The sequence below is a fragment of the Cuculus canorus genome, chromosome 11 (genome assembly GCF_017976375.1).
Source record: "Cuculus canorus isolate bCucCan1 chromosome 11, bCucCan1.pri, whole genome shotgun sequence".
Classification (NCBI taxonomy): domain Eukaryota; kingdom Metazoa; phylum Chordata; class Aves; order Cuculiformes; family Cuculidae; genus Cuculus; species Cuculus canorus.
In genome coordinates this window covers 19,776,979-19,792,355 of record NC_071411.1, presented here as the reverse complement: position 1 = coordinate 19,792,355, position 15,377 = coordinate 19,776,979, and the positions used below count along the sequence as shown (strand labels likewise).

Here is a 15,377-nt window from a genome sequence, read left to right as displayed (position 1 = left end):
CTTAAAAGGCTTTTTACTGTTGGTTTTTTGGGTTTTTTTTTGAGAATTAGCTCATGCCAATTACCCTCTTTCCACTTGGCAGGGCTTGCAGTAGCTTGGGATCAGGAATAATACAGGTATTCAGCTCCGAGTCAGATTTTATATACATTTTATAACATATAAAACCTCATCTCTGACTCAGAGAATTTCAAACTTGCCTAAATTCATGGTGATGCTGCTGGAATACAAATCATTCGTATTACAAGACCAAGAATGCTATTTCCACAGCAGACAGCACCCAAACCTGTAAGCTCTTCACAGCAAACGACGTAACCAAAAAGGAGCAGCATCCATCTGTTGTCTCTCTGGAAAACGATTCAGTTCCCTTCTTCTAAAATATAATTTGTGTGCTGGAATACAGCGGCCCACTGAGCTATTCTGTCATTTTAAATGCTGACCACTAAAATATATCTACCCAAAGAAACGCAAAACACAAACATTTATTTAGACCGTGAGCTCTTCATGGCACAAAATGACCTGCAGCTTTAAGTGACCTGTCGCTTTACCAAACCTCTTCAGGACAAAACATAGTATTTCTGGAATTTGAAAACATTGTGAAAAAAGCTCTTCAAATCCAGGCTCAGAAAACACATCAATTCAAATATGCCTACGCAGGGCTACGAGCTGTGTAAAATGAAAACTCTGAATAGCAACATTTTCTCAATCCCTAGAAGCGTCGCAAAATGGTGGTGTAAATCCTTATGGAAAATACTGAAGGAACAGTTTGTTTACAAAAGGAAAAAAGAGTTTTCATCCTGCTCTAGATGAGCAGCTTGGAGCTTGCCAAGGCAAACACAAATGTCCAGCTCACCAGTCAGGGTCAAGGATGTGGAAATTAAATACAAACCCCAAAATCTTTAAATAGAGTTTAAGGCATGATTCAAGCTGCCAAAAAAGCAAGGAATCCAAAGTTCAGTCCGATAGTCCGTCTTTGTCTAGCCCACTCTCGCTTCGGAACACGAAACCCAGAGACTGTGACCCTCACAAACAACCCCCTCCGTCAAAGCAACACGAGAAATGCTTTTAAAAACACACCACGAGGTGATTTAACAGCAAACGTGAAAAGAGCCAACCAACGGCCCTAAAAGAGCCTCCTTTATCTGCTAAGCAGATAGACCGGGAGCGCAGCCAGCTTCCCAGCTCTGTGCTTTCCCATCGCCAGCTCTATCTGAGCAGCGGGGATGAGAAGGCAAGTCCCTTCTCCGTTCTGTTGGTTTGGGTTTTTGCAGAGAAAGGCCGTTACGGGTGCCAGTTTCATCAGTAATTTTGTGATAGGAAAATGCTTCCATCCGGGAGCTGGCTCGCTGTCCTCTCCTTCCTCCACGCTCGCTTTACTCTAACATCCCGTAGAGCGCACACAGCAGCTCCATCGGCACCGCCTTTTCTGTTCATTGAAACCAAAGGGAAGGCAGCAGTCCCCTGGACCGGCCCTCAGTAGCCGAGGATGGGCAACTGATGGAGGGCCTGAGGCAACCTGAAGATGGACTCCAAGCCCACCCTCTGCTAGGCTAGGGTGGAAACGCGGCACTGGTAACAAGAGGATGACAGCAAAGAAGAAAGAAGGACAACAAAGTCTGTCTAAAGTGTGCCTCGTTTCTAGGAGTCTTTTACCATAAAAATATTTGCAAAATGACTGAAACAGAGGTTCACAGATATTTCACTGCTGTGCAAACATCCTGGATTGAGGATAATTAGTTTCAAGTATTAGAAAAGCATGCTATTATTTTACTTCCAGGAGAAAAGGCAGTTCTAGAAGACAGTTTACACTTCACCTACCACAGCCAGAGCATTATTTGTCAAGTCTTACTAAGGTTTCTCAAGAACAAAGTAGAGGTACCTTAATAAATGACATAAAACTGGGAGAGAACATTAACAAAGGGGGAAAATTCAATACATAAGTTAACAATTGCACGCTAGCCTAAAGGAAGCGGACTACACCATACTGAGCAAAGGAAGTGCTGTTAAACCTCGATACTGGTAGTTGAATAGTAATACGTGATAGGCTCTTCGTTAACCGCAATACGACTTCCTATGAAAGGACACTTAAACTACATAGGCTAAGACTACCAACCTTTGGTCATTATTTCAAAAAAGTGAAACTTTTAAGAGTAAAAAGCAGGAAATACAGAAAGCTGTGAAAGCCAATGTCTAAAATGATTGTCACGCCAAGAATCCGACATCCAAACCAAGCGGTAAATTTGGCTTCTGTTTTCCCTTCTCCCCTGTCCCGCATCACACCTGGGTGAGCCGAACCTAACTGCAGCTACAGGCAATGACAGGAGGAGTCATAAAATAGGAAGATAAACCAGCTGCCAAAACCAACCCAGCGTCTGCAAATCTGGACAGCTGTCTGAATGCACCTGCTTCTTCAAATACATGCTTTTATATTCAACTTCTTTGCAGAGGCTCTTAAATTTCAAATGCAAACTATGGTATTCGGGATAAGAGAATTCCTGCACTTGTTTTCTTGCAATGACAAGTATTATTTCTTACATAATAGGAAGAATGGGGGAGGAGGGGAAAAATCCCTGAGTATTAACTCAACTGTTCACAAGTTCCCCGTGACTGATTTTACACGGTTCCCTACTGCACGGCCAATAGCTCAGACTAAATCCAGAGTGCTGCATTTCCTCCACACAACAGTAACACCCGGTCCCTGAAAGGTAAGTTCTGTGACAACGGCTTCAAACCCGGCATTCGCCTACTGAGGCAGGCAGGGGCTTTGCAGCTTAGAATTAATATATGTAATCAAAACAGACAACAACTCTTTATCTTATAAATAAACTTGCAAGAATCTAAACGCACCCTTAGGGGATTCTTAAAAGTTACTTGCCGGCACGGATGTAGCAGAATTTGCCACAAAAATGGCTCCCTTATTAACAGAGACAAAATAAACAAACAAACAACCCCCACAAATGCTATTTTCCACACACAACAGAGATAAATTTACATCCACATGTACCAAAACACTCCGCTTCTAAAAAACTGGAATGGTTTTATTATGCAAACCGTGGTATTTACTATGTTATAAATGCTCCAAATACAGCGAAGAGTAAGTAAAGACTAAAATCCTACCGGCAGCGGTAAAGGCTGAAAATGAGACGTTACATACATCAAAAGGCACAGCCGAGTATCACAAGACAACATACAGCTTCCCCAGATCAAGTAACGCTTATCATGTATGTTAACCTTTGATTTAGAAATAGATACTTATTCAGGAAATCTAAACAAACGAAAAGAGAATACATTCAGCATCTATTTATATTTAAAGCAACTGAATTATTTTATAGCTATAAAAGGTGAGCTTTTTGACAGATACTAGGTTAAACATGTTTTTGTTCTATGCTTTACCAGAGAGACAATGCATCAGAACTTTTGGCAGCCTAAGTGACCGTACAAAATACATGTACATGAAATGAACTAGACAGAGCAGGCTGCGTTGATGCTCCTGGTGTGACTTGTTCAGTATTCTCCTTGGTCCACAGTATCTTTCAGGAATGGCAACAGAAAAGAAATTGCAACTTTAAGTTCATTAAATGCTTGTGAATTCTAAAGTGCAAACTTTTCAGACTTCATGGTACAGACTGCGCGTTAATTACAATGTTCAGCACTCTCCTTTCATCTTGGATACTCGATGCACATAAGCGCTACCCTTTGTAGATGAAAATACTTGGAGCATTTTGCATATTCAACAATTCCCCATCCCCCTTTCCCACAGGAAAATAAGCTGTAAATGAACCACCAGCGTGAACAGTATTCTACCCCAACACGAGCGTTTAGCTTGGTTCAGAATTTAGACCTCGATGCGTGTCAGAGCCTGCCTAGTGCATCTGTGGTAAAGTATTTTCTTGGCTATCTAAGAACCCAAGGTAATACACCTAAAGAAGGATCCACTCTTGCTCCCAGCGGCAAGAGCTTATCCTACTACAATCGCAGCGGTTCTCCCGTAACAACTGTTCGCCCAGTCCACACCTAACTGCTCTTCTACAACAGACTGTGATTTCTGCAGCAGGATATAGCTCTTCTTTTCAGAAGTGGCTGCTAACTTTCTATAATCAAACTATAGCTAAAATCAGTTCGGGCTATAATATGAAGAATTAAATACAGATTATGAGATACTTCTTACTCCAGCTATCACAGAAATCACAAACTGGAACACACACACACAAACAAATTAGCCTCAAAAATAACCCAGCCAAACAAAGCCAAGGATTATACAAACTGCATTTCTTTCTCCAAGCTGTTTTATTTAAATAACAGGGGAGAAAACCATGGATAATTTTTCCAGATCTTTGTACGCAACAGTCCCACCCTAGCTAGTTGACATGGCTGGCAAATTCCTGGCATCACTAGTACTTACAGAAATTCTTTTTTTCCGTCTCTGCCTTCGCAGCCTTTCCTGTCTCAATGGTTTACTTATCTTGCAATAAAACTGAAGTCCATCAACTTTGTACTTTTTTCAGCGATGGTGTCCCTAACCGAGGCTTGGCATATAGACCTTCCAAAATCCTGTATTTTCGGCCCATAACCACAGCTTAAAATCTAAGTCAAGGCGAGGAGGCGTTGTCATTTTCATCCCCTATCCATCATCTTCCAGAGGTCCTGGCTGACTGGGGAAGTTCCACTAGACTGGAGGCTGGCTGATGTTGTGCCCATATACAAGAAGGGTTGCAGAGAGGATCCGGGGAACTACAGGCCTGTCAGTCTCACCTCAGTGCCAGGGAAAGTCATGGAACAGGTAATCTTGAGTGCTATCATGAAGCACACGCAAGAGAACCGGGTGATCAGGCCCAGTCAACATGGGTTTACAAAAGGCAGATCTTGCCAAACTAACCTGATCGCCTTCTATGACAAAATCACTCAACTACTGGATGGGGGAAAGGCTGTGGATGGAGTCTTCTTGGACTTCAGTAAAGCCTTTGACACAGTTTCTCACAGCATTCTGCTTCAGAAACTGTCAGCCTCTGGCCTGGACAGGCGCACACTCTCCTGGGTTGAAAACTGGTTGGATGGCCCAGAGAGTGGTGGTCAATGGAGTTAACTCCAGCTGGAGGCCAGTCACAAGTGGAGTTCCTCAGGGCTCAGTACTGGGTCCAGCTCTGTTCAATGTCTTTATCAATGACCTGGATGAAGGCATTGAGTGCACCCTCAGCAAGTTTGCAGATGACACTAAGCTGGGAGGAAGTGTCGATCTGCTGGAGGGTAGGGAGGCTCTGCAAAGGGATCTGAACAGGCTGGACTGCTGGGCCGAGACCAATGGGATGAGGTTTAACAAGACCAAATGCCGGGTCCTGCACTTGGGGCACAACAACCATATGCAGCGCTACAGACTGGGGGAAGAATGGCTGGAGAGCTGCACGGAAGAGAAGGATCTGGGGGTGCTGGTTGACAGCCGACTGAACATGAGCCAGCAGTGTGCCCAGGTGGCCAAGAAGGCCAACGGCATCTTGGCTTGGATCAGAAATGGGGTCACCAGCAGGTCCAGGGAGGTTATTCTCCCTCTGTACTCGGCACTGGTGAGACCGCACCTCGAATACTGTGTTCAGTTCTGGGCCCCTCACCACAAGAAGGATGTTGAGGCTCTGGAGCGTGTCCAGAGAAGAGCAACAAAGCTGGTGAGGGGGCTGGAGAACAAGTCTTATGAGGAGCGGCTGAGAGAGCTGGGGTTGTTTAGCCTGGAGAAGAGGAGGCTGAGGGGAGACCTTATTACTCTCTACAACTACCTGAAAGGAGGTTGTGGAGAGGAGGGAGCTGGGCTCTTCTCCCCAGTGACAGAGGACAGGACAAGAGGGAATGGCCTGAAGCTCCGTCAGGGGAGGTTCAGGTTGGATATCAGAAAAAAATTCTTCACAGTAAGAGTCATTGGCTACTGGAACAGCTGCCCAGGGAGGTGGTCGAGTCGCCTTCCCTGGAGGTGTTTAAGGAACGGGTGGATGAAGTACTTAGGGACATGGTTTAGGGAGTGTTAGGAACGGTTGGACTCGATGATCCAATGGGTCCTTTCCAACCTTGTGATTCTGTGATTCTGTGATTCAACCAACGGCAACCACTCTTCTTTGAGTTGCTCTTGCATGCGGTTCCCTTGAAAATACATAGAACGCTACACACGAGTGGCCTCGCTTTTCATATGAACTGCAGGCATTGCAATTTATTATTATTTATAACTATTACTGCAATAGTTGGTCAATGCACAAATTCAGTGAGGTACTCAGCACGTGGGCTCAGGCAGCTCACACCCCTGAAACCAAATCATTTTCTAAATACCTTGTAGAAATGATATTTAAAGAGTCCAAATAGTTGGAAAGATACATTTAAGAACAAAGCAGAAAACAGCAAGTAAACAGTTCAGAAAGTATTAGGTTACAGTGTAAACTTACTGCTAAAACTCTTTTTAATATCCTCCAATAACAGATTCCAAACATGTACAAGTAGTAGCACTGGACAGTAATCACTCCCTTCTGGTTTTATAGAAGTTTTCCTATGTATCCATCTGATTATTATATGAAAACATTCATTAAAAGGCTTTTGGCATTTTTTTACATGACTAACGGTTAATGAAACAATGCAATAAAAGAAACAAAAAAAAAAGCATACTAGGGGTTCTTTGGTATAAGAATGCCTCAGACCCATTTCCTTCCATTGTTTCTTGTTTTATGAGGAAATAAAACAAAGAGAAGCAATCAAATAAGAAACCAGTTTCTCTCCTCCTCTGAAAGTGCCTTGGAGCTGAAAAAGCCATTTTTCAGGGCACAGCACTCGAGCTGTTGGAATGATGTACAACTCAGAGGAGAGTTTCTACTATTAAGAGAGTTTCTACCATTATTTTATTTTCCTCGGTCTCTTAAAAACTGAAAACAAACAAGTGTGAAAACAACCAACCACCCCACAGCAGGCAGGTTTGATGATCGACATCATCCTGTTTTGTGGGGGATTTTAAATTTCATTTTACTACCACCAAAAGGCAACTATCCAAACAGAAGGTGTGTTTGAACGAAGCCACAATTAACGTAAACACTGTCATAATGTTGATTAAACCTGATATGAACCCTTTGACTGAAATGAAAGTGAAAACATTAGACTATATAAAGGTATACATTCAAATCCTTCTATCATCTTCCTCCTTTGATGTGCTTATTAGAAATAAGAACATGTGTAAATCTATATTCATTACATTCCTAAAACCTGCAAAAAATCCACAGTGCAGATGTAAATGCACATCTGCTTTCAAGGGTTTCACAGACTTGCACTGGAGGCCTGGATCACATACACATGCACACCTCTTGGAATAATTAACACCATTTATACATCTAAGTCAATGCCATTCCAATAACACCTCGTTTCGCCATAAACCAATTGCTCGCCATGTCCCACTACATCTTTTTAATTCATGGGTGATGCAGAACTGCTACGACCTGTAAGTAGCTTTCAGGTCATATAGAATCAAATGCACGATGCCTGCTGGTTAGAAAAGAGCAGCGGTTGAACTACACAAGCTATTCAATTGAATTTTAGAAATGAACAACTCGGAAACAATAAGGAGATTTATTATAAAGGTGGATGAAGGTACAGCCACTGCTCTAACACGGGCTCACAGAACCACAGACTGAGCTCAACTGGAGGATACCTCTGGAAATCGCTTCACTCAAAGCAGTCCAACTGGATCATGTTGCTTAGGGTCTTGTCAGCCAAGTCTGAAATACTTCTGAGATTCCACAGCCTCTGTAAGAAGTCTGCTCCAGTGTTTTACTTTACTCCTAAACACAAGGTTAAATTGCGTCTTGAAACAAGGACCATCGGATTAGCCTATACTCATCACAAGCCCACAAATACACCCTCTCCCAGGACCGTGTCCTCGCCTGCTTGCCTATAGCACCTGTGCATGGTTGATACAGCAACCCTCTATCTTCTTCTGACAGGAACAGAAGAGTCCTCTACTTCCAATCTTTTCAAAAGCTTAAAGATGCTAAAGATTCAACCTTCCAGTACCTGAAGGGGCTACAAGAAAGCTGGGGAGGGACTGTTCACAAAGGCTTGTGGTAATAGGATGAGGGGCAATGGGGATAAACTGGAGAGGGGCAGATTTAGAGTGGACAGAAGGAGGAATTTCTTCACCATGAGAGTGGTGAGGCCCTGGCCCAGGTTGCCCAGGGAAGCAGGGAAGGCTGCCCCATCCCTGGAGGTGTTCAAGGCCAGGTTGGATGGGCCTTGGGCAGCCTGAGCCAGCGGGAGGTGTCCCCGCCCATGGCAGGGGTTGGAACTGGATGGGCTTTAAGGTCCCTTCCAACACAAACTATTCTATGATTCTATGATTCTAAGTTATAAAAGTACACTTGCATCTGCCTAACAAACCAGATAACCCCCAAAAGAAATTCAGCCCATAACCAGATGGCTGCCGAGGCGGAAGACACTCTCCTGCTTCAAATCAATCATCTCACCGCTTCATGGAGAAAGAGAGGTTGGGTGGAAGGAGGAACTAAGATCAATATTTGCAAACCATGTCTTATCACAAAGGGAAACTGCCAAGTGCTTCAAAGACCCTTCAAAACTGGAAAACTCTCCCTCACGATTTCAAAAACCCAACTTCTACAACAAAAAAAAAAGTCCACAGAACCTGTTGAAATTTTATGGATTGATTAAAGTGCACAGGCCACTTTCAGATGGGACTAAGAGTCCCCTCATGACAGAAAGTACTATTGGAAAGTCACCTCACTTAGACATGAGTCACCTTCCAATCCTACTCCTACGGTATTTTCTTTTTTAATCAACAACACTCCAGCCTCACAAAGGGCAGCTGGCAAAGAGGAACAAAATACACATTATTCCAAATAATTCTGAAATCAATAACATGGATCTTTTCCAGCTCAATTCCTATAATCAGAAAACAATATTCGGCAGAAAACACTAACACAGATTTCCCACGTGCAGTTATGTCATCTTACATGCACGTTACATACACACCTTTACTATAAATGTATTTCCCCCTAGTGCACTGAATATAACACAGAAGTAACAGAAAACTTGAATCAAAACACTGATTAGTCAGAATTTTGATTTACGCAGTGACCTCACTAATCTCATCATCGCTTCCGTGAAGATCCTGGTGGTGTGTACATAACGTTTCTTTGTTGTGAAGGAGGCATCAAGAACTCATGGAAAACTTTCTCCTCTCTCTTGACATGGTTAGAAACTAAAATAATTTCCCATGATAGCAGCTGAAACTAAGTGAATCAAGGAAGATGGTTTCCAGCATTAAATGCATCAAATATACTGCAATAATCAGATCTATTTCAGATTATATAGCACAAAAACTTAGAGTGCATTTGCATTAAAATCTTAAATGCCAGTTCCCCCCAATGATTATTATTAAAATCCTACATGTCACATTTCCCATTATGTTCATCAAATAGGATCAAAATTAATATTACCCAGAAAACTGCAAGCCTCAGTATAAAAGCACAACTAGTGAAACACATAGATAGCAAAGGTAGAGATTTACTAGAAATACAATAGGCAGATCAGGTTCGTGGTTTAGTTCTACTAAACCCTTGCTGTTTCAAATGGACAGAAAATTAACATGAAAAAGCAGCAGGTGCCTCAATAGTAACAGCCTCGACAACCACACTGTCTCGCTCCTGAAGCATCTGCTATGCCCAGACACCACACCACTGTCTAAACAATAGAGGCAGTCTCAAGTTCACTTAAAAACCTACCTATTGACTCAAGAAACAGTTCTAAAATGACACGTTCAACCCAAATTCATCTGAAAACTTGTACTAGCCTCAGATTTATTTTTATGATAACATTGACGTTAATACGAAAGTAACTGAACAAACAAGAATTGTGATGATACTGCGCCGAGATCAGGAGGCTCTCGTGTCGCTCTTAGGATTCTGTAACCCTTTCCAAAAGTGCTTTTTATTTTCTGACCATATAATTTCAACCTCTGCTGGACTAACAGATCATTTGTGCACACTTGTATGTGTTCTAGCTATCAACTCTCTTTATTTAATTATCTTTTATTCCTTTCTCTACCTGTCCTGCTAATCCTGCTTTAGCAAAGTGCAAACCCACATGCTCTCCCATTGGTTTTTTCATTCCCAGAAAGCGGTACAAAAGGAACATTTTAACAGGCTCCTGAGGGTTATTGAACCTCATTTCAGCACAAAAACCACTGGAAGATGGCATGACCACGGCAAGCGATTTGCTTCTCTGAGTGCAGCAAATTGTCCACGAATTCAAAATCAAACCCATTCTGTTGCACTTCATTATTTCTAAGCCAGTGCTCTAAAAAGAAGAGAAATAAACACAGTCCTTCCAATGTAATCTATCTGGTACAAACCAATCTTTTTATTAAGAGTGTATTTAGTCTAGTCAAGCTTGGCAAAGCATGGTTACAGCATTTCTATGGTCTCATAGTAACAGGGGACGCCACGCTACAGAGCCCTGTGACGCAGAGTACATTGCAGTTGTGCTAGAGTACAGCCTTCTGATTGCTTACAAGCCAAATCGCTTGTTCTGGCTCAGAACATTCTCCCCCCACGGCCCCCATACGGGAAGACTTTGGTCTTTTCATCTGTGATAAGACTGCAATTACACCGAGTTTATGCTATCAGCGGGGACTGCAGAAAGAACACGTTCATCCAACTGTGAATGAGAAAAAGCAAAGCTTCTTTTAAAAGTTTGATGGCAGGGTGGCAGACATGGTTAGTATGTTTTCAAAATGGGAATAGAACCGAGGCCAATAAATGAATTTTGCATAAAATTCACCTTAAAACAAGCAACAAACACATACTTTACCTCCTTGTGACGTTGAATTTACACTATCCTAAATATCCTATTTTTATTTTACTTGACCGTCTCCTCTTCTTCCCCAAGAAATAACCGGAATAGACATTTGAGGTTATTCTGCATAATTTTGAGTAATGAAGTATTTTAACTCAAACAGAAAATTGTAAGCTACGGCAGGGCCTGCAGGGACATCCTCTCACACTGTGAGTGCCAGCAGGTTGCAGGAGCCACGCCATGCCAGGCAACAACAGCATTCCATCAAGCCACAGCCCCAGAGCAATGAAGTGCAGCAAAAAGGAGTTTTTTGGGCCAAGAAGGGCAGATTCAAGCAGTAGTTTGACAAAACGCTGTGGGGGACACCTTTTTGGACAATATTAAAAACGAAAGTCATGCTCTCTTATAAACATTTGAGATAAATATAACACCTAAAAAAATGATTTTCTTTTCAGTAGTGAATGAAATGATTAACTTGACCTCACTATAAACCTCTCTGATTCCTCACAGAACTGGCAACAAGCAGAAATTAAAATTCTATGTCATTGAATAGGGGAAAACTGAAGACGTATTACAAACCAAAACACAAAAGGTACTCTATAAATAAATGAAATGTTGAACTACTGATTGCAACTCATCTATTTAAAGCGAAAAAAATTGTGAGGAGCACTCTCATAATGTTAATTTAAATGTTTGGGTCTGTATTTAAGAAATATAAGACTGTGTTGAATAGCTACAATGTGGGACTCACGAAGGCAAATGATTTTATCCAAAGTAAACAACTTACAGGACCTATTTTGATCACCTCTTTACTTTGGCAACATCTGATCCCACTCCCTAAATGTGGATCTTGTCTTGTGTAACTGGTATACCTTTGCTACACAGTGCTCGCTGACAAACTGCGTTCTGGCTTGTATCTCATTCTTATCTGTTCTGACTCAACGCCAAATTTTGATAACATTTTCTGGCTTGATGGAATATTCCTCCAAAATGCCAGCGCTGCATCCACTTATTGGGTAATGTAACACTCAAAAAAAAAAAAAACAACCCCAAACAATACCACAAAAAATATCTCACACGAACACACATGGATTTCCCAGGAGAAGCATCCTCCCAAAGTATCCGCAGTGGGAGCTCAGGGAAGTGATACTGTTCTGTATTTTCTGAAAAGCCAATTGCTTCTCTTGCGTTAACCTTTCAAATGCCTGCCACTGCGTTACAAAATCTATTTAAAAGCTCTTACGTAACTCTAACATTTCTCTTCTAGAGTGACAAACAAATGACTATTCGATTGAAACAGTTCTTTGTCCTCATATCAGTACAAACATATTCTGCTGTAACTAATAACTGAGGGTTTGATTTCCTCCACCTCAGAGATGGATGGTTTTCCCCATTTCATTTTTATTATGGGTAACAGAAAATATTTTCTAAGGAACTAAATCTGAATTAGAGTCACATCATCATTGTGGTCTAATATAGTACGAAAACAACATTAGAGAAAAGAAGTTTTCAGAAGACATAAATTATGTTTGGTTTCTTCCTGACTGTAAACAGGAAAGCGTTAACGAAGCACCGGTCGTTTCTGCCTATGAAATCCTCTCCTTTTTCTTCCTCTCAGTAATTGAAACCACTGTGGGTATTAGAGTCTGTCTTCCTCTGAGCTACACATCGAGACCATTTTAAACCATACCATAACCATTTCTAATATAGTCCTACTTGGCCAGAGGTCCCTGGGGATGTCCACATCACCTTACGCCCCAGCCTTCTTATTATTCTGAGAATTACGCTGATTGCATTAGTCCCATTCAAAGCACAGATCTACTATTAAGGTCTGTGGTTCCAACCACACATTTGTGTGGGAGTGTCTGCTGACAATACATCTGCCATGTAACACACACTCTTCAACTCTACCTGTGTGTTATTCCAGTGTATGCCTCGAGCCATCTCCTCTCCTCTGTCACAGACTGCTGGTGACTAAGGAAATCTTCTGTTGACCATTTCCATTAAGGAAAGCTTCTGTTGACCACTCACCTATTTTATCCGTCAGCGTGGGGCCTTCTGCACTGACGTATCCCCAGATGGTAAATTCTCAATGAAAATTATATGATAACAAGTTGATAAGTTGTTCCTTGGTATTCCCGCAGGTTAAATTAATCACACTTGGGAATCAAAGAAACAAGTGATGGACTACAATACAACTTTGCTGTTGGACTGGAATTCAGGAGTATGGCTTCAAACTACTAAAGACAGCAATTTCATTCTTTCCGTGAATTAAAACGGGATATCAAAAGCAGGACCTACAGGGACAAGCTGCCCCAAGCTCAGCCCTGCACTGAGGAGGAAGCCAGACACAATGACCTCCAGAGCCCTCTTCCACTCTCAGTTTTCTACAGTTCTGTTATTCTATTGCATAGCCAGTGGTTAGGTGTTATCATTTTAAGTTCTATCAACGCTATTATGCTACACAGGTGACTTAGTTATACTCATCATGTACAATTAAGCTCTCTAATGGGTTTAGCATCCTAAATAAACCTTATTTACTTGCAATGCTTTTTTGTTGGTCCGAGAGGGGGATTGCCAAGGCAAAGAGGGGATGCCCTTTCTTTTTCATGTGCTGTTCAGCATGCACCACGGTGAAGCTCCATCTCCAGCTGAAAAACCTAGATAGCAAAGTTTTAACCAAACAATGTCTAATTATTTTAATGCAGAACAAATAATCTACTTATTACAAATAACATGCTTTATAATCCTTCTTTTGAAAAACACAGTACTTTTTTCTAGTTCAAAAGGTTTCTGGAAGACTAAATGATTAGCTACCACAGTCATTTCCTGCTAATCTGATATCTAAATATTGTTGCTATGAGTGACTTTGGTGATGTAAGGAAGTAGCTGCTCACGGAAACTTTCGTATTCCTCTGCTTTGCACTCACACGGCTCAATAACATTTTAACAACAACACAAGTTCTATAACATTAACCAACAATTCTATAACATTAACCAACAATCCTGAGGGACTGAAAAAATCCGATCATTAACAATCACATGTCAGGTTCAGATTTGTATGCCCCCTTTTCTGTGTCGGTTCCTTTGAAGACCACTCAACGCTTTACACTCAGTAGCTTCAGAAAATTTCTCTCACTACCAAAGAGACATGAGACAAATATGAGAGCAGGAAGCCTAAAGGAAAAGGGTCAGCCTCGCAGAAAAAACTACATGTACCTGGTTTGTCAGCCTACCTCAGCAGATAAACGAATCTTCAGCTGCTCTCAGGACACAAGGTTTTTCTCCCACTGGAAGCCCCACCTTCAGAGGCAGCAGAGAGACCAGTCACACGCCTATAATACCTTATCACTGAAGCAATACCCGCAGGAATCACGCTACTCAGCACGATAAACCCAACCTTATTTCTCCCAGAACTTCTATTAGTGAGTTCTTTGTTTCTTGCCTTATTTAATTCAATGGCAAAAAGTTCCCCCTGACATCAGTGACACAGCATCACCCCCTTAGTTCCATTTGCATCCTGGGGATATCACCCAAGAGCTCCAAACTTACGTTCAAGAATCTCCACATTAAAGCAAAATTCTGAGCAGAGATTCTCAGATTCTTCTTCTGAGTCATGACAGGAAAGCTCCTGTGGTCATGAATAAACATCACTAGGTTTTCTTACTTTGTTTTCACATAAAGCAAGGTTTGCTTTTTTGGCTAAGACAACTACTGCTTCCAGGGAATTAGAAAAAAATTCTGAAGACTGTGTTTTCACTTACGCAGAAACTCGAGTGTTCCTTGAAAAGTTAAAGTTCTTGAGTAAACCCTAAAACAAAGGGAACATGAACAGCTAGAATATTCTTGCACAAACTGAAAAGTTCTTCTACCAGTTGGGAACAAGCTGGAACTTGCACAGGGCCCTGCACACGCTGGCAAACGTCTTAATTGTTTGGAGCAGACAAAGTCTGTTTAGTCATGTCTGCTGAAAGGGGAAGGATATTACAACACATCTGTGCAGTCTGTTCCCACACAGGTCAATTGGTTCTTGAAGCCAGTTGTTCCTCCAGCAAGCCACCAGCCACACGGACACCACTGCCCAGGTTGGCCATACACCAGGCTACCAGATAAAGGATCTTCTAATAGAAGCACACAACCAAAGAAACAATCTCAGAGTCCCACTGGGCACACAATGCCAACACATTTACACCACTGTCTGGGAGGGATTTTGTAAGAGTGTAAGTATGCCTCAGTGAAATTTCAAAACAAGCACATTCAAAGCGTCAGTGCCCGCTGAGGCCAGCGATGCTGTATTTAAAACAGACGGGGAACCGCAGCACGGCAAGCAGAACAGGCAGCAGCTCCAACGGGGGGATGAATTCAAATTGGTTTCTTCATTTAAAAGAGACGAGGTGGGTAACACGGGATTCTTTCTAAGCAATTTTTTAACCCATGTTCCAAAATGGCTGAAACCTATTCACCTACAGATAGTGTCGCATGACACAAAACCACACTTAGAAACAGCATTTAGGTGGATCTCATGTAAATCAAGTATACAAGGAGTCACTGCAGTT

General features: G+C 41.9%; 1 protein-coding gene across 5 annotated transcripts in view; it reads right to left on the bottom strand.

Moving 5' to 3' along the window:
* The window catches only part of ATG7 (autophagy related 7), a 115,854-nt gene that overhangs the window by 18,367 nt on the left and 82,110 nt on the right, over positions 1 to 15,377 (bottom strand). The gene's annotated exons all lie outside the window — the stretch shown is intronic.